Raw genomic sequence first — 24478 nt, 5'->3', positions numbered from 1 at the left:
TATTTATTTATTTTTTTATTTAAAGAAAACATCACTTGTCACCCATGAAGAAGATATACGAGTCTGGTTAAAATACAGTAAAACCGCTACGAGTCATTTATTCCCTAATTATTTCAATATAAACATTCATCATATGACCCACTCACAGCATAGGTAACATTTTCCCTCTACAGCGATTACTAGCCTATGTGACAAATAGTCGAAAATAACAGTTCATGTTTTTCTTCTGGAGATGTATATGCAGTACCCTAATGGTCCGCTGTGATAGCCACTGACAAGTTAGTCTAACAAATCAAATACTTGAATCACGATGTCTGAAAAATTCTCCAAGAAATACGAACACAGCCTTCCATTCCTGTCCCTGCTGAGCAACTTCTAATGAATAACAAGGTGTAGTTATCAGTCAAACCACTTTGTACTGTTGTTTCATTAGTTATTAAGTCATTGATTTATTCATTTATTTATTTATTGAAAACATGTTTCTGCTACTGTCTTCTAGGCAAGCTGTAGCGCACCCAGCTGGCTCAAGTCACAGGATGGTAATTATATACAGAGAAAGATACAAAAGCAATAAACATGGAAATGAAAGCACCCTCATTAAAATAGCCCTGATGAAATGATGGTCTTGCACGTCAGGATTAACAAAACAACCCCATCTGAAGATGGTCAAAAACATGATCAGTGTAAGCAAGGTACAGTTTTTTACAAAGTCTTCAAGTGTCTTAAGCAGTAGGGAAAAGGAATGGGTCATTGCGTCTTAACAGCAACTCTTCACAATCACAGGTCAAAAACTTAATTTTAATAGAAAGCTCTATGGGTGTGTGTGTGTTTTCTCTGTCCCATACAGAAGTACCAGTATTTATTTGCTTTGCTTTTTGGCATCACAGAAAATAGGCTGGTCTCAGTTCTTTATCCAGTAAACTTGCACACTGCAGGCAGTAGGTCTTTTTCGACAGAATCGAAGGATTAAGATTCCATCGCAAGGCTGGTTGCACGCCCAGAAGCTGCAACCTCAGGCACCCAGTCCACACCCTTTACTGGACCAGCGGTGCTTTCTGGTTTAAAATACCAGTTTCCCCCTCTCCCCGGTTACTCCAGGTGCAATCAATGGCTTACGTTCTCTTCTCATTGAAAATCGAGTCTTAGTGGAAACAAAATTAAACAATAGGGCAATTTTCTTTCTTTTCTTGGGGGTAGGGGTGTCAAGGTAGGGCAGCTGCATGCTGGCTCAGTCTGTGTCCTTGATTAGCGATTCTCAACGTCTGTAGGTGCTCAGCTGCAAAAATATGTAGATTCCTTCAACATCTGCAGATCAAAATCACCTGAGAGAGAGAGAGAGAGAGAGAGAGAGAGAGAGAGAGAGAGAGAGAGAGAGAGAGAGAGAGAGAGAGAGGGAGGAAGGAAAGGGAGGGAGGGGGAGTCAGGAAAGAATTAGGTAAGCAGGGCGCGTCATGCATCATTTGCTTCTCATAAACGAGAAACTGTGCTCAGAGCAGAGCACCACTATCTAGCTGATGACACTTGAACCAACGGACATTCATATCTCTTATACTATGGTACGCCTGGTTCTCTAGACACAGTGCCCTTTCATATTATCCTGTGCTGTAATGAGAAAGCCTGATATTTCATTCACTAAAACAATTAAGCAACAGGTTAAAGACATTTAATTATGCCTGCTTTACATTTTCCTTTTTATTTAATTTACTTTCACAGTGCGTATCCCTGGGATAGTTAACTGAACCCAGCCCAATAATGAAAATGTATCTAAAAACTGAAAGCGAGACATGTGAGCGCATTAGAGCATTAGCATTAGAGCCTCCGCTCTATATACTCCTGGTCGCCAGGGCTACAGACAGAACACTGCAAAACAAACACTTGTGTGATAAATTAGTGCTTTAAATTAGTCATCAGCCTCATTTCTTTAATTGCAAGTGCTCCAATTCTCCTCGATGGGAGCCAGGCAGAGTGACAACTGCAATTTGCAATCTGAGCACTCCGTGTGTTTTACGATCGTCTGAACTGAGCCGACTTCGTTTGTTTTAGTACGAGCTTCTGTAAATGTCAAGAGGTGCCTTGAATAAAATCGGCCGCCTGTCTGATCCAGTGACAGATGTTCAAGCACCTTTGGTTGACCCCCTTTGCTAAATCAGGATTTCTCGGTCCGCAAAAATATAAATCAACTAAAATGTCACTTCCTTTTCAGCAGAGGCCAGGATTTATTCATTTTTTAATACATGTTGTATGTCCTATACTAGCATTAACCCTTCACTCCTTGCCTGGGGGAGTAGGGCTCCACACAAGAGCGACAAACAACCTTGAGGAATGCCTTCCAACAGCACCAATGCCACCCAAGATTTATTCAGAATCATTTTTATGCTGTTCTAGATTGGAAGGCTCAGGTGGATTAGATTGGATTCTTAACTAACCAGTTTCCACACTGATAGCTGAATGAACATGCTTGCAGCGGGAGGGGAGGGGACCACTGGAACAGCACAGCGCTCAGAGACTGGTGTTCGGAACCGTGCTCGAGACATTGGAAAAGCAGATCTAGAGCTTCCAGAGAGCACTGCAAACGCCCCCCAAAAACCCGGGTCTGAAGAGTCAATCTTCCCTGCCATGGAGCAGAGAGCTGAAGGATTAACTTCAACAGACCCAATCAAAAACTACAAAAGCAAAACTTACAAGAGGTCAAGCTGACTAATATTTTGACTAGTGTCTTCATCAGTGTATATTGCATTCACTGTACTGCCTGTTAGCCTGACGATAGTGTGTCAGAATCAAGACTAACCTTTAAAGAAGTACAGGGATGGAAACGAGACTCCTACTGCATAGCACTTTTACCCATTCCTGGTTTTACTACATCCTTGATTAGCCCCAGTCTATAGGTAACAAGCTCAGGTGTGTTATTGAACCAGGAAACTAGATAAAACTACTATGCAATGGGAGTCTAATTTATATCCTTGCTTAGTAATAATACAAATAATACTAATAATTATAATACAAATACGAGGGGCCCACACAGAACATTAGCCGTCACAATAATGGCAGTGTTTCTTGTAATCAGTAAAGACCGATTTGAAAAGGTACATGTTTCAATTACAGGAGAGAGGCTCTGGAATTGCATTGGAGTGCTGCTGATTCCATTTAATCAATGGGAATGTGGCTAATACAGCACTGCCAGGGAGATGAATGTGTTGCCCACGCGAGTGTAAACGAATGTTTGGCAGCAATAAGGAGAACACGTGCTTGCGACTTGAGTTGAATTACTGTGATCACTTATACAGGAGCCCTGTGAGATGGATCCCTGTCAGAATAATCTGGAAACTCAGGTTTCAGCAACACGCAGATTATGACTCCAAACTGGAGCCTTTGTGACCCTAAGAGGTATGTCATATCTGCTCGAATGGTTTGTAAACATGAATTGCAATGGAAAAAGATCCGAATCACTGACCTCTCCAGAGGTTAAAAACAATGTAGCGGTAATGGAAGTCTGTTGAGAGAATCATAGAACACAGCTTGTAACGGCACTGTCTGAAAGAGAGAATTCACGCCATAAATAGGATCAAAGGTTAAAACTGAACGACACTGAAATGGTTATTGTTCACAGGACCCCACCTGTAATGAAACTTAACCGTAAGAATCATAGAATACAGCCGTGTGCCAACTATAAGGACCCTATATCGAAGTCCAGAGGCTATAAACAATGTGAAAGGGTTAATTTGTATTATACAACACCGGTTATACTAAGAAAATAAAAAATAGAGCTGTGAACCAAATATTAAGACAAGCGCGTGGGCTTGCAGACTCATACAAGGTCCCTTCATACGGATGCTTAATTTGTTCCGAGGAACCTGATTAATTGCCTCGTTAGCACTCACCTGTCTGGGGAACTCTGGACAGCAGTTCCAATATCTTCCTGTACTCCAAAAACTTCTTGTTCCTACAAACTCCCCTGCAGAGAAAAAAAAAAACAAGCATAATAATAATAATGATTAGCTGTATTACATGAAGCCTATTGCACCTTCCAATCAAATCACAAGGCTCTGACTGGCTTCTAGCTGAAACCCCACTGCAGCCAGTAAACAGAGCTGACAAAACTCAGACAAATGAGTGCTGAGGTGCGCTGAAAGCTAAGCTGAACCAGAGGGGAAGACTCAAACAGTGACATTTCAATTCACTTTTCAGCTAAAAAATGTAATAAAATGCATTTCAGGGAATTCAGTGTTGGTGCAGTAAAACCAAGCGAGCGTACTCCAGTTGCTTGAACCTGTATAAAGCTGAGCCACAGTGCTTTCAGCATTATTACTAGTGTTTTGGTGCACTACAGAGTTCTTTTTTTTAAAACTTGGCTCCAGTCACAACCTTAGCTCAAAAAAAACATGCTGGTATTTCACAGTGTAAATAAGGCACATCAGAACCATAAAGGGACATTAACACCACACTAAAGGCAAAGTGTAGATTTCCATGCCCAAAATAAGACTACAAATCGCCTGACAACATGCTTCTTGTAAGTTATATCCTGAAATACTGTAGCTCTTAGCTAATCCCCAATTCTCAGTACATGGAATAACACGGATGGAAATAAGACTCCTATTTCACAGCAGTTTCACCCATTCCAGGTTTTACTACAAGCTTGATTAGCCACAGTGTGTATAGGTAACAAGTTCAGGCGTGTTTTACTAAATCTGAGCCACATGCGCTGAAGAGTTTATTCACACAGAATTCACCTGCATCTATTTGGAATCCAGTTTGAATACAACATTAATGTACATTTAAAATGAATGCTTATGTGATAAAACCAGGAATGGTTCAAACTGCTATGCAACAGGAGTCTTGTTTCCATACCCAACGTGTATTTTTCAGAACCCCAGGTCCAGATTTTTCAGACTGTCCCTGCGAAGTCTCATGAAATTTGGTAATAGTGGTTACACAGTAAACTCACGGTAGGCTGGTGCCGTATTTATCCAGCAGGAAGTTGGAGAGGTCCGGAGGGATGGGCTCTTTGTGCAGGGCCACAAACCGCTCTCTGCCAACCTGCCGAGGAGGGGGGACACAAACACACACTTAGTTTAAAACTGCACAAGCCAGCAATAATCACACCCGCCAGAGCTACGTTAAAACAATAAAAAAATTTACACACTTTGCCTGTCTTTGGATCTGTAACCTGCCCAGGTTAGTTTGAAGTCAGTGTAACGTTTAGTATGACAATGGTTTTAGAAGGCCAAATACCAGTACTGATCAAATAAAAGTCTGGAGATTATCAGAAGCAGCTTGAAAACACCATTTGGTTTTACAAACTTCAATTTTGTGCTTGCTTCATTTTGAGGATTTTTGTAAGAATTTTTTTCTGGCGTCTGAGTCAGCGCTGCTGTTCCAGGCTATAAATAATGAACTGTCTTGACATGGTTTCACAAGACGGCATATGGCAAGAACAGCCTGTAGCACGTGTACAGAAAAACCTTGGTTTCCAGGGAAGGCTTCAGGGCCATTAAACATGCTGTGGCTACAAAGGGGGACACCACAGCTACCATCCAATGAACACACACAGAAAGAGCAGTCCCAGGGGGAAGGAGAGAAATTGAGTTTTCTGATGAAACTTGAACCGTCTGCTTTGAAGAATCCAAAGCACTGCTCAAAACAAGGCTCCCAGATTACCAGCAGATAAAATCTTGCACAATGCATCTTTGCCTCTACAGTAATGGCATGAAGTCCTTTTTTGGAATGAGTTAGATCCTCGCATGCAGTGACTTATCTAGCCATGGCACAGTGCTGTATTTTAGCGCTGAAGGTTTGGCGTTTTATTAAAATGTTCAAACAGTGTGTGTGGGCGTGCAGGCGTGAGTTTTTACCTTATTCATCACATCCACCGTGACAGTGTGGGTCCAAAAGCAGTCATGAACAGAGACGAACGTTAACCCAGCTCTGGAAGGAAGAAGACATTTTCAAAGTGTTTATCCCAGGAGTCTGTTACTCCGTTGCAAATTTGCCTGGTCATTTCACAGCTTTGCTATGCTCCCCCCTGAGTGTTTACAATAGTTTGGCATGGGTGGGGTCATTCAAAATGCTGTCCAAAATGTTTTATTACTGCCCCCAGCTTCCTACTTACCTTCCGGATTGCATTTGGATATAAACCAATAATCCTGTTGATTTGACAGAAATTTTACAATTATTCACCTCGTGTTATTCAGAGGTTATTCTGTAGGTTTTTACTATGCTTTGCTAAACCTCTCCAGTAATGTGCTTAATCAGGCTCTCACTACCCTTTACTATTCTAGCTAGACATTCACCATGGGAAACAAACATAATGATCTCACCAGGGTCTGGCCCCGACTGCTTTGGATCAGCGAGAGTGCGCTGAACCTCAATATAATTAACAGGGAAGGGGAAGGCTAGACTGGATCCCGGATGAGAGCAACAATAAGATGCGTGCTTGAGACGTGTCTCCTGAGAGCTACACAGCTTCCTGAGCAACGCTCTGCTCTTTGCCCCCTTTCTCTCTCCCTCGCTCGCTCACCTGCAGCAGTACAAGGCTGTCAGCATCATGTGTGTGGAGTCAAGGGAGTGGATGAAATTCGGATGAAAGGCGTTCTTCTGCTTCACCGTGTCAGGACACCTGCCAACAGACAGGGGGCTCACTGAGGTATTAAAGAACAAAAAAACACAAAGGATAGATATAGAGTGCCCTTGCAGCCTGCCAGGCTCCATACATATAAATAGACTTCATGCATATAGTGTAGCATGCCTGAACGGTTTAATTGTTTTTTGAGCAGAAAGCATAAGCAGCGGTCAGCGGGTGCTTGCTTATTTTTATCCCTCTCGTTCGATTTTCCTTTCAGCCAGTGCAATCCCAAACAAGTGAGTTTTAATGGGCTAATACTGCTGCAAGCCACGACCTCCCTTGCTCCTGCATGGTCGCTGGGAGCTTGTGGCTAGTGCAGAGCTTTTCTGATGTCAGCTTCTCTAACAAGCAAGGGCAGGAAGGCAGGAAGGCAGGCAGGCGGGCAGACAGGCGGGCGGGCAGGCGGGTGGGCAGGTAGACAGGCAGGCATGATGCAGAGAGGCAGGGAGGTTGTGAAGTGGAATGGCCTCACGCTGCTTCTCTGTAGTAGACTGGTGGTTTTCAAATCACGGTAATCATCACTGTGCTAAAATCAACCACAGCCTCACGCCTCACTTGAAATTGGGATTACTGAGGGGGCCCTAAAAAAACATCTTGCAACTATTCTACACGCTTCGAAAATTAGAAAAAAATTTTTAAAAAAATTACCACCTGAGATTAATTTAGTTATGGGAAATAATTCTAGCTATTTAACTGGTGACTGCTTGCACAGACCCTGTTAAAGCACTAAATCTTGAGGATTACCTTACTTGGGCGGTCCAGGATTAATGCTAATCAAGGACTGTAAAACCAGCCATGAGGGTTATCAAGCAAAGCATTTATATGCAGAAAGAACCGAGAGTCTGAACTGTTGGACAGAAGCCTGCAGAAGGACAGGCATGCTCACACCGCCTCACTCTGCAGCATTTCTTTCACACGGGAAGGTCACAACAAACACCCAATTACGCAGCGACCGTTCTCTCAGCCCTTTCAAGCAACATGATGAAATGCAGAACATTCTCAGATGGCATTTAAAAACCCACAAGTGCCACACAGAATTGTCAGTGGGCTGACACAGCTGTGATTAACAAAGCATCTGCCTCCACACACCATGGCTCAAGTCAGGCAATGAACGGGATTGGCTGCTGAACAGACTGACTGACTCATTTCATTCCATTCATTCATTAATTTGCAGTGTCAAGGGTTCTTTATATAGGGTTTATGAATTAAAAGGAAACACATTCCATCGGGTGCACTTTGGCTTTGTAATCATAAGCACAGGGAACCGAATGAAATAACTCTAGCCTTGTGTCGCTACTATTGATTGACATGAAAGTAATTGACATTCTGCACTAAAAAAAATAATAATCCCAAGAGACATGCAGTTGCTTAGTGTTTTTTCTATTAACTATTTTTGCCACTCAAGGATTCTCAACCACATCTAGATGGAGCTGCTGCAGATAAAGAGAAGGACAGTGGTTCAGTGGTTAAAGTACTGGGTGGGCTGGATGTGGGTTTGGGGTAAAGGTGGGGGGGGGGGGGGGGGGGGGGGGGGGGGGGGTACTTTAAAAACCAAAGGGTACTTACTCGCTGGCATCGTGGCTGATCTGCAAACTCAGAAACTGGATGTTGCTCTTCAGCCAGGGAGACGAAAACAAACAAAAAAAAAAGATCTATTAAGTGTCAAACAGCTGAATAACAACAGCAACCATGTACCGTGGAAAACTAAGAACTAATGTGACATGAATAGTGTGACTATTTAATGTCGGGCATGCAAAGAACTCTTCGTATAAAAAAAAATAATAAAAAAATGTATTGTGTTTTTCTCCAGTTTATCAACCAACTATTTAGAAGCAGCTAACCAAATAATTAAAGCGCTGTGCAAAGTTTCAACTCGATCGCATGAACGGTTCTTTGGTTTTTATAGGAGAAGCTTGGGCACTGTATCCAGGTGATTTAATATGTAATAGTCATAGTCGCTACCTCAATGACCTCACTACACAAGTTGGTGATGAAGGCCTGTCATTTTCCACCAATCACACACCATTAAAACTAAAAAATGACAAAAAAAACCCCACAGTAGTGGTAACAGCACTAACAGGAATAACAATAACAATCATAATAATTAAGAAGAATTCCAAAGCTATAGAAATAAAGGGTTGGCGGTTCTAAAGCACTTGGTCATTAATCACAGTGATTTATGTGCTTGGCAAAACACATCATCAGCAGAACAACTTTATTCCACAGAGAGAAGCACAGAAAACATCCGATCGCTATGGAGTAACCAGGAGGCTGCGTTCTCAACATAAATACATATGAATATAATGCCCCTGTCTGATAGGTGAGAGTTCATCTGTAGATCTCTACAGTCCAGAGGATAGAAAGATGACAAGCTGCAGACCCAGCACAGGGGGGCACAGCAATGGGTCTTTCTTCGGGTAGGTGTTCCAACAACCAGCGCACCCTAAATAACTGAAGCAAAGAAGCCTCTATTCAGATCCTGAGCAATTTAACGACTTAATACCAAGCTTTAAAACTGTGCCCTTGAGTACTGCGATCACTGTGCCCCTCATCTCATGGACCCCAGGGGGCACACGTCTCCCAATGACCCCGTATTCCACATTGTAGCTTTCTCCCCCTCTCCGTCCTGCCACGGTCCGCCCACCTCTATTGAGCTATTGATCAATCCCGTCCTGCACTGAACTTCGGAAGGTACATTAGATGGCGTCTCTCCTCTAATTATTTATATCTCCTGTAGCACTTGTAGAACTCGCCTGACCTCTTCGCTCACCGTTCTGCCCTTGAAAGCTTGTCTGCATTCATTGCAACAGAGCCAGGGGAATTAAGAAAAGCTCCAAGAGAGAGCCTGACAACTCCCCCTCCCTCCCTTCCTCCCTCTCTCTTGCTCTTTCTCAATCCCCCCCCCCCCCCCCCCCGAGACTAGAAAAGGCAGCTTGTCGTATCCAAGGCAACAATTAGCTTTATCGAGTCACTTTGTCAGTGGAAAACATTATTTGTTTCCCATCAAATGTCTTTAGTGTTATCTGGGGATCCCCTCCCTCCTAGTAACAAAAAAGCTACACACATCATGCTTGACCATTGCAGAATCATAATGGAATTTCAGACTCCAGGGTTTTTTGATTGCGGTTCATATCTTTGACATTTAAAAATCACTAGAGAGATGCAAATTACTGTTAATAAGATTTTTTTTTTTTTTCTTTTTTTTTTTTTTTTTTTTTAGTCAACATAGTAGTTTTGTTTGTGTTTGAATTTACTTGAGATTCAAACTTCAATAGGAGGGGTGCTAATTTTGTATTTGCATAGAAGTTCACTTTTATAATGGTCAAAACAGTTTAAAAACTTTCCCTTGATGCAACTTTTCCAGGGTATTCTTGCAGTTTTCCCATGCTTTTCCCACGGTTATACTGTGCATTTAACATATGAGCATCAAAAGAAACTTTTCACTTATATTTAGATGAAATTCACTAAATGTTACCGAAAAATGACAAACTCTGTTTTAGAGCAGGTGCATTGACTTTTTATTGTCTGAAGTTATGAGAGGACGGGGGATACTGTGAAAGTCACAGGCTAGTAGCACGTGTGGCCAGCGTTGGAAGCAATACAAGCAGTACATCTGCGATGCATGCTGTGCACCAGGTTTCACATGTTGTCTTGTGGAATCCTGGCCCATTCCTCTTGTAGTGCCTGGACAAGCCTGTTCAGTGGTCTCCGAGCCCTAGAAGCCACGTCTCCCAGTTGGTGGCCTATCATTGATAGAGCGTGTCTGGTTATACCGTCTCGGCAGGTTTGAAATTGCTGACTGTGAGCACCCAAGATGGCGAGCCACAGTACGTTGCCCTAGTCCAGTCTCCAACATGCCGATTGCACTAAGATGCTGCTCTCTTGACAGACGAGGCATATTGTTTTTTTTTCTGTGATTTTCTTTATTGCTTTTATTCAAGCTTGATATTCAACAGCTGAAATGACTCCATATCCAGTGTCCAATCAACTGTCTCACTAACTAGGTGATGAGTGACTATGACTGGAGCATATGCACTTAAAGCGTGTCATGGTCAAGATTAAGTGATTATAAAGAAACCAAAAACGTTTCGTCAATACTCATCTTTTATATATCTTATTCTTTTCGAAAATAAATGTTATAATAGTGATCTTTTTTTTTTTTTGATGCTCAGTATAGTTTACCCTGGTTTGCCATGTTTATTAATATGCTTTACCATACCTCACTATTCTTTACAATGCCTATGCTTTATTACACTTTGCTATGCTTTTACTATGGTAAACTTTTACAAAGGTTTAAACATTCAAATGTTTATAATTTAAACACTTGAACTAGAAAACAGGTATGAAAACAATGTAACATGCACAGCCCTGGCATTAAAACGGGCACTGTTTGGCTCTTGACACCACAGCTTCCTGACCGACAGTGCCAATAAGGTACTCCGGACTCTGCAACAGGGAAATTAAATTCAAGCTGCAGACTCTCCCATAGACAATCAGCCTCTCCACACGAAAACACAAATGCAGTTGAAATTAAAATTCATGAGTTTCTTTCTTCCGTAATCCTTCAAATCACAGCCTACATTGTATATCCCCCCCTAATGCTATTCACTTTTGCAATCACTTGATTTGAACTCAAGAAATATTTTTTTTATGATAGAGTTTTTTTCTGAAATGCAACAAGAACAGATCCCAATCTGATTAAGTAATTGAAAATCACATTCTGTGCAGGTTTATTGATGTGTGCCTGGGTCCCGGGAGTCTCTTGTGTAATTCTCTAGCCTGCTGTTCGCAGGAAGTCTGGAATACTAATTTCGGTTTCCTGATTAAATTTATTCAGGAGATAGCAAGAGAGATGAAGAACTGATCGCAGGGGTGACTGAAGACAGCTGGCAGCGTGCCGGGTAGCATCACACTGCTCTGAAGGAGATGCTGTCGTCTCAACTGGCACTTCCCTGTAACATGTCTTTGTGTCCGGGATACACCTGTTTTGCAGTGTGTTTTTTAGACAATTAATTTAAATTTGAACATCTATCTACGGTTTCTCTGGTCCCACAACCTTTATTTACGCCTGCCCGTGCTTATTTTGTTAATTAAATAACAACTTCCAACTCAATTACTGTCATTAGTTCCTCAGCTAATGGAACTCCAGTGAATACTGCAATTGCACAAGCCCTTGTTAACTAACTGCCTGCGTACTTCATAACACACACACACACACACAACAGCTGCTTCTCTATCACACTCTCAAGCAGTTCTCATGAAACCCAGAACACAGAGATGGGGCTGCAATTCACTTCATAGGGATGGAAATAAGACCCCTGTTGCATAGCAGCATCACCCAGGTTTTACGTCTTATTAAACTCCTAGTAAAAACCAGGAATGGCTATGCAATGGGAGTCTTATTTCCAGTTGGAATACAACATGAAAATAAATCAATGCTTAAGGGATGAATAACTGTTCTGAGATGGAACTGAACCAACAGTGTCGTAAGACCAGCAAGCTCGCTGGTAGTTTCAAGAAGGACCAGTTCACGTATTGTTCCGATTAGTTTCTTGTTAGTTACATTCTTCTAGGAAACATTTGCCTTTTCCAATGCACTTGCTTCTCTCTGTCTCCACGAATGCTCATACTGCATGACGATGACACGAGTAAGGAGACGGTTCCCTTCAGTATTAAATAAGTAATAAGCCACAGAGCCACAAACTACAGTATGATAATAATAAATCGCGATTGCAGTGATGAAAATCCCATAACTATTCAGAGAACTAATTATTCTAGTGTACTCATGACTGCTGTCAAATGCAATGGCCCATTGTGTATAGCATCTACAGTGTTGTCCTTTTCCAGCATGCCACAGGGCTGGCAATGGAAATGTCTTGGTTGGGTATTAACACTGAAACCCTTACAAAATGCTTTTATTCTCTGTCAGCCAAGGTTGTTCTTTCCTCTATGTTGCATGCAACTTCTCTACCCATCCCTTCCCCTTTCAATTCCATCTTCCAGCAACAGGTCTATGAAGCTAGGTATCTGTGCTCAGCAACCAAATAAAATTGGGCACCGGGCATTTTCATCTATGATTAAATATGTTTAAGCAAGGAGGAACTTATAACTACAGTACGGGGCAGAGCCATGTGATTTATGAAAACCTTTATCAGGAAATCCATTAAAAAAAAGTGCTATAAAATGTAATGACCTGAGATGCACTGCAATATGAACACCAGAATATTACCTTCGTGGAAGGGGAGAGCTATGTACAGAGCTTAATATATTTAATAACAGAATTTGATGAGTGTTAATCTGTATGTAAATATTTTATGGATTGGGTTATAAAATAATTTTTAGTTTGTGTTTATGCAAGAAACCCCAATAAAATAAACTGGCTGTTGAAGCTCACTGTTGTATTGCTGATTATCACAGAGCACGAACCAAGCTGAGGGTTAGCAAAGCTGAGGATTATATCATGTGTAACTTTGTAAACGTATTATTAACTGATCTTCACCAAATCGTAATCTGAAACCGCGCATCACATTCGTTCACAAAGGAGTACCCTCACAAGTTAATTAATGGGCTGTTTTGATTAACTAAATAAAAATGTGGCAATTGTTAAAACTGAAGAACACATCTTGCAAAATGATACAACTGGAAACGTTACGAGTACAGCAGGTTGATTTGAAAGGGTTTGTCTGTGTAAAAAAAAAAAAAAAAAAAACACAAAAAAAGGAGAGACAGCAGAAATGACAGGGCTTGTTTACTGCAGGGAGTCCCACAAGCACTGAGGCCAATTTTCTAAAGCATCGTGCAGAACTGAAATGAGGTCGATTCGTGTGGCTGGTGGAGGGAGCGTAACGCCTCATGCTGCTCCACTCTGACACGTTCACTCTGTCTCGCCGCGGTTCTGCTTTATATTTAACAAGGCAGCACTGTAAATCTACAAGCCCTGTATTGATACAGGGTCAAGCATGATCTACAAGAAACGCACGTGTCACCTTGTGAATCAAACAGGAATGCAACACGAGACAATGGCTGTGTCTTTTACTAACACTGTTTCTTATCAAACTCCACAATGAGGTTAAAGATTTCACAATGTCAACTGATCTGCTATGAGTGTGTGAGTGTACATACATACAACATACAAGGGAGCTGGACAAGAAGCCTGCAGTAACACTGCATGACCCCGATCATGAGAGTACACGGACTGGGGGTCATTGAGCCGGCATTCCCATTGAAAACAATTGAATAAACAGCTGCTCGGATGTTTGTGCCACTCTCCACAGAGGCTAAGAAAAAGCTGACAGCTTGGTAGAGAGCAGCAATCAGCTGCTCAATTCAAGCAGCTGTGTATTCCATCGTTTTCAATGGGAAAGGTGAATCAGCCCCAAGCAAACCCCAGTGATCCCTCACCTGGGTCCGTACCCGCTGAGCTCAAATCAGAGTAATCTGTTTGTTAGGGTCTACTAGCACTGTAAACAAGGTGTGGAGCTATCAGTGACAGCCGGGATTAAATAAGACCAAGACCAATCAACCCACCCCCCCACCCCTCGCCACCCAAGGACAGAGCGGCCTAAGCCGGAAGTGTACTCACATCAGCGTTCTGGTGCGGTGATAAGGCTGTACAATGGGCAGGCCAAGAGGGGCCACCCACTCCACAGAACTGCCAGATTTGGCAATCAGTCTGGCGCTCTCTGTGAGCCAATCCTAAAAACAAAGAGGGAAATGGGGGAAAAAAAAAAACCGGCAGGCTTAGGACTTACTCCCTGCTCCAATACCACTCCCTCCACGATGCAACACTGCTCCCCAGTGCAGATATGGAAATAAGACTCCCACTGCATAGCAGTTTGATAAACGGTTTTACTAGGAGCTTACATCAGACACACCTGAGCTTGTTACGGATACATTATGGCCAATCAAGCTTGCGGTCAAACCTGGAATGGGTGGAACTGCTATGCAACAGGAGTCTTGTTTTCATGCCTGCAATGCTAAACTAATAATGAAATCCCTGGGGTTTGCCTTGGAAAACACCTTGAAGGGAAACCTTGTTAGCACACACACACCCATGCAGAGCAGAGGTTCCCGAGACAGGCTGTGTAAAACAAATTCTCCAATCCCCAGAGCCGACTGGCTGCCAGTCGAGCCCATTTATCAGGCTGTCAGGCTCCCTGCGTCTCTTCACTGCCTGCCTGCCTCACTGGTACAAGGGATCTGTGATTTACTGTCAACTGTGCCATTAAAACTGCCTTTTAAGATACAATGACCCACTTAACAGAAAGTTAACTTTCTTAGAGACCACTGCAAATTGCAAATCCTTAAAACAAAAGGAAGCAGTTTACTGGATGCAAAAAAAAAAAAAAAAAAAAAAAAGTGGATCCTTTCATTTTCTTTGCTGGTTGTAAATGATTAAAATCAATTTCGTGTAGCAAGATCAATTCATCAGTTCGTCTCCTGAAGGGCTGGTTTCACAGAACCTGATCAGCACCGATCTTCCTTATCCAACGTAACATTTGGTACTCCCAAGATTAGTGGCACAAGAGCCGAGATACAATTATGTGTTCTGCACAGCATTAAATGAGTTCTTACCAAAAGCCAAAACGTCTCATTAAATGTAGTACTCTAATACCTGCTCCAAGCTAATCGGTGTGCAGTCAAGTTTTTTAATTTGGATGGTTTTGTAACATTGAAAAATAAAAAGTTTAAAAAGCACCATGTGCAGAAAGAACACCACAGTCTATCAACGTGCTGCTACGTTCGACGTGATTTTGATATAATTAGCCATCTCAACATTCTTTTCAGCAGGCTGTAGGGCTGGCACAAGTACTACTTAATTAGCAATAAATACATCTGGAGCAACAGTGGGGTGGCCAGGGCTGGCTGCATGTTTGACAAGGTGTAAAAATTTCCATCAACACCAGTGATTTTATCATGGCAGCCTAACCCTAATAAGATTCTGCCAGCTGATGCAGCTGAGAGTTACGAACGGTGCATTAAAAAAGTCTTTCAACATCTTACTGTGTTTTTTTTTGTTGTCATTTTTTTGTTTTAATGGTGTGTGATTGGTAAAACAAATTTTGTCCAATTTTCAGGCTTGAAGCTGCTTACTCCAAATCACTAGTACTCAGCAATAAAAATATTAATCCGAATAAGAGAGAACTTCAGATTACTTATTATTCCCGAAATGAAATGCCTGTTTTGGTCATTTTTGGGTCGATAACCCTGCGACTCTGAAGTCTCGCCTTGCCCTGTGCACTGTACCCAAGTCCACCCTGAAAAATCTGCACAGTAACTTTTCCAGTTACCCCAGGCTTTTCCAGTGGTTACACTAACCATGGTTTCCTATGTCTCCTTAAAATGGTTTACCATACTTCCCTGGGCTTCACAATGCTTCCCTATGCTTACACTGCTTTATCACACTGTGGTCTGCTTTTACTTTAGGAAACTTTTCGATATGCTGCTGTGTAAGGGGTCATCTTACCTGGATTTCTCTGGTTCCTGTGAACATCTCCTTCAGGCTGGTAATGACTTGGTGCACCAGGTAATGAAAGGCATCCGAGACATGCTCCTGCAGACAGAACAAGATCTCTGGTCAGCATGCAACCTTCGGGGGCCTCTCGCACACCCACATCAAGCATATTTGCTTGCGAATGAGCGAGCTGGAGTTGTATAAACTAGGGCAGTTAAGATTCCATTTAATTTCCTAGACTAAGATGTTTGAAACTAAATCTACAGCACTCCCATCACATGAGTCTGTGTTACCAGCAGTGTATTTTTTTTCAGCCTGCAACAGAAATGAAAAAGATCCTCTGTGTCTTCTCTCACATAGCTGTACTGTGTTCAAACAAAGGCTTCACATGAATGAATGCAAATTCTTGTGAAAAAGCTTGGCTTACAGTGGCTCTCAAAAGTATTCACCCCCTTGGACTTTTCCACATTTTGTGTTACAACATGGAATCAAAATGGATTTAATTAGGAGTTTTCGCCATTGATCAACACAAAAAAAGTCCATAATGTCAAAGTGAAAAATAAAATCTACAAATTGTTCTAAATTAATTACAAATATAAAACTGAAAATAAATGATTGCATAAGTATTCACCCCTTTGAGTCAATATTTGGTAAAGGCACCTCTGGCAGCAATTACAGCCATGAGTCTATTTGGATAAGTCTCTGCACATCTGGACACTGCAATTTTTGCCCATTCTTCTTTGCAAAATTGCTCAAGCTCTGTTAAGTTGGATGGGGACCTTTGGTGAACAGCAATTTTCAACGCTTTCCACATATTCTCAGTTGGATTGAGGTCCGGGCTTTGACTGGGCCACTCCAGGACATTGACCTTTTTGTTTTTAAGCCACTCCAGTGTAGCTTTGGCTGTATGTTTGGGGTCACTGTCTTGCTGGAAAATGAATCTTCTCCCAAGTCCCAGGTCTTTTGCAGACTTTTGGAGGTTTTCCCTCTATTATTTCTCTGTACTTTGCTGCATCCATTTTGCCCTCTATCTTCACACGCTTTCCAGGCCCTGACAGAGAAGCATCCCCATAGCATGATGCTGCCACCACCACGCTTCACGGTAGGGATGGTGTTCTCAGGATGATGTGCGGTGTTAGGCTTGCGTCAAACATAGCGCTTAGCGTTGAGGGCAAAAAGCTTTATTTTGGTCTGATCAGACAATAGAATCTTCTTCCACTTGGTCTCAGAGTCTCCCGCATGCCTTCTGGCAAACTCTAGCCGAGATTTGATGAGTTTTTTTCAACAATGGCTTTTTTTGCCACTCTCCAATAAAGGCCAGTTTTGTGAAGCACCCGGGCTATTGTTGCTGTATGCACAGTGTCTCCCACCTCAGTCGTGGAAGACTGTAACTCCTTTAGAGTTGCCATAGGCCTCTTGGTTGCGGAATCATCACGGACTTCAAGCATTTTGACATACAGTGCACCGTGTATATTTTGTAGAGCTGCATGAACCAACTGCTCAATTATTCGGATCAAGCTCTCCACATGCAATGGTTGCTGGTGTCGATCGGGCTGATTTACCGTTCCAGGTGAAACAAGTGAAGAAACAGCTGCTTGAGTTTGCCGTTCTCCACAGAGTTTAAGAAAAGCAGCAGGAATCACAAACCCAAGCAGCTGTTTCTTCACTTATTTCACTTTGAATAGTAACTTAGCCCGATCAACACCAAATAACTCTCACCTGACTTCCAGCATCTGCTTTCTGCGGAGCACTCAATCTGATTAATAGGTTCGTGCAACACTATTATTTTGCTATCTGACTTGCACAGCAGATAAAACCATAAGTGCTGGTCATGTGTAATAGAACAGCTTTTTATGACCTTACTAAATGATACAAGCCCTTATTTACCATTACAGCAGTCTAGACAATAGGACCCTGTTTCATCATCAAGTGTCCCTTTGGAAGTAGCTGTTTAAAATGTCTTTGCCTCATTATATTTCCCACGTCTTGTCCGTTTGAAGAATGCTCATCAGCGCCCCCCTGGTATTCAAACTCTCACCTGCTGCGCCACTCCTCTGTACACGTTGGGGCACCTCGCAAGGCATCCGGTTGACCGAGGTAGCGCCAATGACATCACAACCCAGAGCTGCGTAATGCTGTATACAGCCAGCCAGTCACGTATACAGCCAGTCAGAAAACACATTAGGACCAGCCTTCCAAATATGACATTATTTTTATACAAATGACATTAATGAGGGGTTCTCAAAGTAGGGGTTGGGATACAAACATATCATAAGCAGACTTCTTTCTTTCTTTCTTTCTTTCTTTCTTTCTTTCTTTTTCTTTCTTTCTTTCTTTCTTTCTTTCTTTCTTTCTTTCTTTCTTTCTTTCTTTCACTACCTGCTCAGTCAATTGCAGTGAATATTCTGTAGTGAGCTGTGTTATGGAAGTCTGCCTGATTAAAAATTGTTTAAATATGTTTACTATGTACTTCTACAACACATTATATTCAAATGGCGGCTCAGTTACAAGTTTGAGAAACGTTGGTGTATAAAATACATTTCCTAATTTATTTGTTGCAATCTGAAAGGTCTGCAGTTGTCATGTTCTCCATATGATTTAGCACAGATATACACCTCTATTAATACCACAGAAAGAAAATCACAGCGATGAAGCACTGTGAAAGCAGACGGAGCACCACCTCAGGTTTAAAATCACAACTCGTCTGAATGTCAGCTGGTATTGCTTTCCAACATCTGGCTCCAACACTTTGTAAAATATTGGCGGCCAGGCCTCACTTTAATTGCCTCTAATAAAAGAAATTAGACTGTGTGCACGACAGAGCCTGCAGGTCTACAGGCCTGGCAGGGCTCAGCCCCTCGCCATGCAAAACTGGCAAGGATTTTGCTTACACGGAAAAAGCACTATAATCAGCAAGTGGAATTCTCCTGTTGTATATAAGAGCACAAGTGCTGCTGTCAAAGTCAGGAGCGTGGACAGCAGGTCTGCTGGACTATACTTTGTTATAATCCAGCGCAGCCAGGGTTGTACACCCTCCTCCATCACTGCAACACCACAATCTGTACATGCTTAGCAATCTTTCAACTGAACAGCGCCGCTGGATTTCCCAATTGGAGACGGGTTTAAGCCTTTCATGCACGGCAACCTCATACAGGGATGCAAATTTTCTTTCCCATATAAAAGCAATGGGAAAAAAAAATTGAAAACATTTTGTTATATTTATTATATGTCCAAAACTACTATTTGTCAGCTATTTTCAGCTACGATCCGGCGTACAACTTTCACCCAAGACTCCAAGAGGTTACTAAAATTAGCCAAATGTGCATGCCACTCTAAAAATCAATAAAAAGATTGGAGATTTATTATAATAAAGTTGTCCATTAGCAGCCAGAGGCATCATTGGTACGTTATGGAATCTGTCATCATTACGGGTGAGACGGCTGGCGGGCTGAATCCAATAAACACAGCTTTGTTTCCAGAGTGATCTATGAGGTGCTCCTCACATGGAATAACAATCAGATTACTCTGCCGTACAAATGACAGGCCCTCGTCCTAATGAACACAGCAGAGCTCTGTCAGCAACTTGACAAGGGCAGTTCTGCAGCCCTGCAGGGAAAGAACCATCGCTCCTGCAGAGACTTTCGTGCTGTGGAATGAAGTCCCCTTTGCACAACGCTGTGCAGTAATGTGAAAATAAATACAAATGCGGTCTAAAATTAATCTATTAACATTATTTAGCTGTAGCAGCTCATGCCTGCCCACACACATGTAATTACATCCCAGTCGCATGGCATACAGGATCACTAAAATAAGTGGACCTGTATGCATCAAGCCTGTCTCCACGTGGCAAATTCTCATCTTCTCCAAACTTTATCAAAGAGTTTTAGTCGCCTATAGACCTTTCAGATTGCACTTGGGGTATAATCTATTTAATTGCTGGTTTTAATTGCTAGCATGTTTCAGTTAAGATTTTACAGTTGAAAAACTAGGCAAACGAGCACTGAATGCAGCAAAAGTTTCCCCTGCCCCATGATGTGGTAGAACGCGTGCCCTACACTTCCAGAGATGTGGAAAAAATCAAACCGGTCCCAGGCAGCGCTGCGCAAAAAGCTGCCAGCCTCTGTAAAGTAAAGGTCACCTGGACGCTCCGGACTGCATTGGATGAATAATGAATGTCTCCCCAGGTGCTCTGGAAGACAGCAGGCCTGCAAGGTGCACTCTCTACATGACGATGACACCAGCCTCCCCTTTCCAGTTCAGAGAGCAATCCTCATTACAAAATCATCTATATGACAAGTCAATGAATCAAGATTTTTATCATAAATCACGGTACATCTTATCCTGCCTACAGGAGTCATCCCGCAGTTCTGACGTTTAAAAACACCTCCACCTTATTTTATGCTTAGTTGCAGAGTTCTTGAGTTCAGTATTCGCTTAAGATTTTAAGAGTTAACCCACTGTGTGCTGGGTGTCTCTTCTTATAACACAAAGAATTCCCCACAGTTTGGGAGTTCTGCCTGCTCAAACTGTGCAAAGCAGCTTCTGTTCTGATGATGTGGCAGGAGATAACATATCTTACACAACAGGAGACACACGACATTAATGTATGATTCAGATCTGCAGTTACAATAGACTATGGCAGTTATAACAAATCTTTCTTTTGGATGTTCGTTCTTGAACCTATAGGAAGCCCAAGCGCTATGCCTTCAATTAAAGAATTGGAGATCTGGCCTTAACAAAGTCCTGGACTGGATTCGACTGTAGGAGCCAGTGACGAGGGAAGATCACTTCGTCCAGAATCCAGGGTGCTACTTTAGGACAGTTGTCAGCTGTAATGTGGGTTGTGCTGGTTCTACCTTACCTGGTGCACTGGGAAATAGGAGATGTATTCGGTATGGTCTGGGGATAGGGAAGCGTTCGCTATCTCCATGCAGCATGCCAGGGCCTGCCAAGACTCATCTGCATTCATCCACCACTTCCTGCCCTGCGGGCAAAACACAAACCGATAATCAAAGCAGCGTGGCTACCAGGAGATCACAAATCAATGGAGACAAGAGGTGGGAGGCAGGATTACACATAGACCAGACACATTGCCTTGGATTACAGCAGAGTACTCTGCAGATACAGCGGGAGACCCATGTCAGAAAAGGGTTCTATCGACATTTTCTGTCTCATGCTACGTTGTAAATAATTTCAGAGCAACTTTTTCAACCTTTTATATGGAACATATTCAAATTTAGTTTTATTTAAAATATTGAAATGGCGAAGCGTTTAACTGCTACGGTTAGCGTTACTAAAAGGTATTCAGTTTCCAATATACAAACTGAAAGAAATTCCCGCAAATTTTACAATTTATTACAAAATCTGCAAAATATACATGCACAAAACGTAAATAACGGCACTGCGTTTATATACGGTGAGGGAGGTTCTGAAATACTAAAAACAAACTTAACACGGCATTTCTAAATTTAGCACTACTGAGCGTTTCATAGTTACAGTGAGGGGTTTGTCCGCCGAATTCAGAATATCGTCCATGATGCAGTTGGCATACTGCAGCCTCGCCTGCAGAGAGTCCCTCTTCTTCAGCCCAGTCAGGTTAACCAGGTGGATCTTGATCCAGTCCAGGTCGTGGGGCCCCAGCGGCTTTCCCTCCGTGAACAGGAGCACGGCCCGTGTGACGTCGGTTGAAGTAGGGTGGGCAGAAGAGCTGGTCGCGCACGTGGTTGGCGATGGACAGCTTGTAGAGCGCGTCCATCCGCAGGCTGTGCATCTCAGCCCCCTTCTTCCTGGCCAGCTCACGCTTGAGGAGGCCTTGTCTGCTTGAGAGCCCTGCACCACCCCCGCCGCCCGTGCTGAGCCATGCTGGATATCCAGGAGGCCTCGGAGACCGAGGGAGGGATGTCCAGCTTGTCACTGCCCTTGTCGTTTAAAATGGATATAATTATGTCCAGGATGGGCTGGTTGATCCTCCAGGCACAGTTGCCCAGCTGGTTGAGGGAGTCCAAAACCGCATGGAGGTCCTGGCCCTGGCATTTCTCCAGATTTTGGATCCGGATTTTGTAATCCTGTTTTTTGTGACTGAAAAAAAAGAATTTCGTAATCGTAATTATTTGTAATCTGGATAAATGTAATCCAGCAGTGATAATCAAAATGATCCAGATAAAAGGAATCTCGATCACAAAATATAAAATTACAAAATCCGGATCACTGTTAGCCAGATGACAAGTTTTGAAAAACCGTCCCCACGAGTCAGTACCACACATCCACAGTATCAAGCCTTGAGCTAAAAAACAAAAAAGTATTTTTCAATGTAATTTATTTGTTTAAATGTTTTAATTAATTTATTCAGTTTCTATTGGTATTTCTAAATGAAGCAGCATGAGTGTTTTATAAATCAGGTACAGTTTCCATTATTCACTTCATTGTTACCACCCGTGGCTCCCATATCTATTTAATAAACTCCACAATGTAGAACGGTCAATACTATCTGTACATGAAGGTGTTAAATGCTCCCCCCTTGACTCAGGACATTTACAAAGAAGCTTACAACATTCTGGCTCTTGTGATCCGTAAACACTGAACTGTAAACGCTGTCAAAAATATTCAGATAAAACGTAGGCGTTGGCACAAGTGTTTACAAAGTATTAATTCTTCACGGTCTTTTCCACATCTAATGAAATGTTGTATACGTGCATATTGCAGCCGTTTCCTCCGATGGTTTCAAACATTCCCAAATTGGTTTAAACGTAATCCCAAGGCTTTTAACGCTCATTCAGAATTAGAAACTAAATCAAGTAGACAAAACGTTTCATCCAGTGCCTTTTTCAGCACGCTGATCCCTCACTTATTCTACCCCTAGGAAATTACACTGAATGCTGCGCCACCCAGTGGCAGGAAGGTTACCTGGTGGTTGCTGCGGAAGGTGTACATGTGGTACAGCACTGGGATGAGCTTGGTGTCCGTGGTGGGGCTCAGCACGTTGCTGTGCACCTTCACCTCCCGCACCAGCAGCTCCACCAGGTGCGTCTCCAGCTGCACCACCAGGATGTGGGGCCAGTGCGTGTCATCACTCAGGAGGGAGGGACCAGAGTTCAGCTCCGCCTCCAGGCGCACCCAGTGCTCCCGCGGCAGGAATTCATTCAACTATTAAGTAAAGAAATAACAATTATAATTACATTCACATCCATAAATAACAGTAGGATTCTTACTGTCACTAAGGCAGCTGATTCTGCTGCTGCTAGTAGCTGCTCAAAACAGATTCTTAATATAAACCACCCATTTCACTTTCTCTAAACTCAATAAAATGTAATTATCTTCCTTCAGCCATGATGTTAAACTACTGGCAGCACTTTTATGCTTCTTACTGGCAGTGGAATTTGTACCGGTAACAGGAAACCCCAAAAAGACAGCAGAGTAGTTTTTCAACTGGTAGTACCCACTTCATACATATATGCACACATATATGTGTGAACATCAATAAAATACTTAAATATGAATATGTGATTGCAAGGCTGAAGGCGTTCTCTCTGCGCGCTTCACCTCCAGTTGTATGATCAGTGTCTGTGGTTACCTGTGTGTCTCTGGTATATGGTGCTCTGTGGTTACCTGTGTGTCTCTGGTATATGGTGCTCTGTGGTTACCTGTGTGTCTCTGGTATATGGTGCTCTGTGGTTACTTGTGTGTCTCTGGTATATGGTGCTCTGTGGTTACCTGTGTGTCTCTGTGCAGCAGCTCAGTGTATCTCTGGTATATGGTGCTGATCTTGTCCACCATGCTGCTCTTGGTCTTCTTGTGGATGGAGTATTTGTTGTAGATTTTGTTCCCCAGTTCCTTGGCCAAGATCAGCAGTGACTCCCCAGGAGGGGGCAGGCTGGTAACGGCCTGGGAGGGTTTGAAATGGGGGGGGGGGGGGGGGGGGGGGGGGGGGCAATGTTAACAGGCTTCTAGGCTGTATTACACTATATGGGATGTAATTCATGCCTTTTGTAATTCAGCCTTAACCAGTCTTTTCATATTAAAAGCCACTAAAACACAGCTTCAACGCAAGGGTTAGAAACTCACACTCACCCTGCTGCACCCAGTCCTGAGTTTCAGAACCAAGCTCAGTTCATTCTATCACCTGAGAAATCAGCCCCTGTTAAATAATTGCGCCATCTTTACAACCGCAAGAACAATTTTGAATAGTAAAACCTACAGTCAGGTGGGACTTATTCACGTTCTGATAAACGTGATCATTTGAGAGCAGATTAAGCAGAAGCCTCAATTTCTGGCACATAGTCTTTCCAATAACATCCCTATACAAGGGGCGCTCCAAAACCCAGGACCTGTTGCAGCAGCAAGGCTACGGTGCGAGTTAAGCTCCGCTCAAACTCCTGTCTCCTGATCATTTCAACTACAGACTTAAC

The 24478-nt window shown here is 42.6% G+C and overlaps 1 pseudogene; it reads right to left on the bottom strand.

Annotated features, from left to right (window-relative positions):
• Positions 1-448: 448 nt before the first annotated feature.
• Positions 449-23990, bottom strand: LOC121300515 (annotated as a pseudogene).
• Positions 23991-24478: the final 488 nt, after the last annotated feature.

This window comes from Polyodon spathula, chromosome 26 (genome assembly GCF_017654505.1).
Source record: "Polyodon spathula isolate WHYD16114869_AA chromosome 26, ASM1765450v1, whole genome shotgun sequence".
In the NCBI taxonomy this organism is placed as follows: domain Eukaryota; kingdom Metazoa; phylum Chordata; class Actinopteri; order Acipenseriformes; family Polyodontidae; genus Polyodon; species Polyodon spathula.
This window is presented reverse-complemented; position numbering and strand designations above follow the sequence as displayed.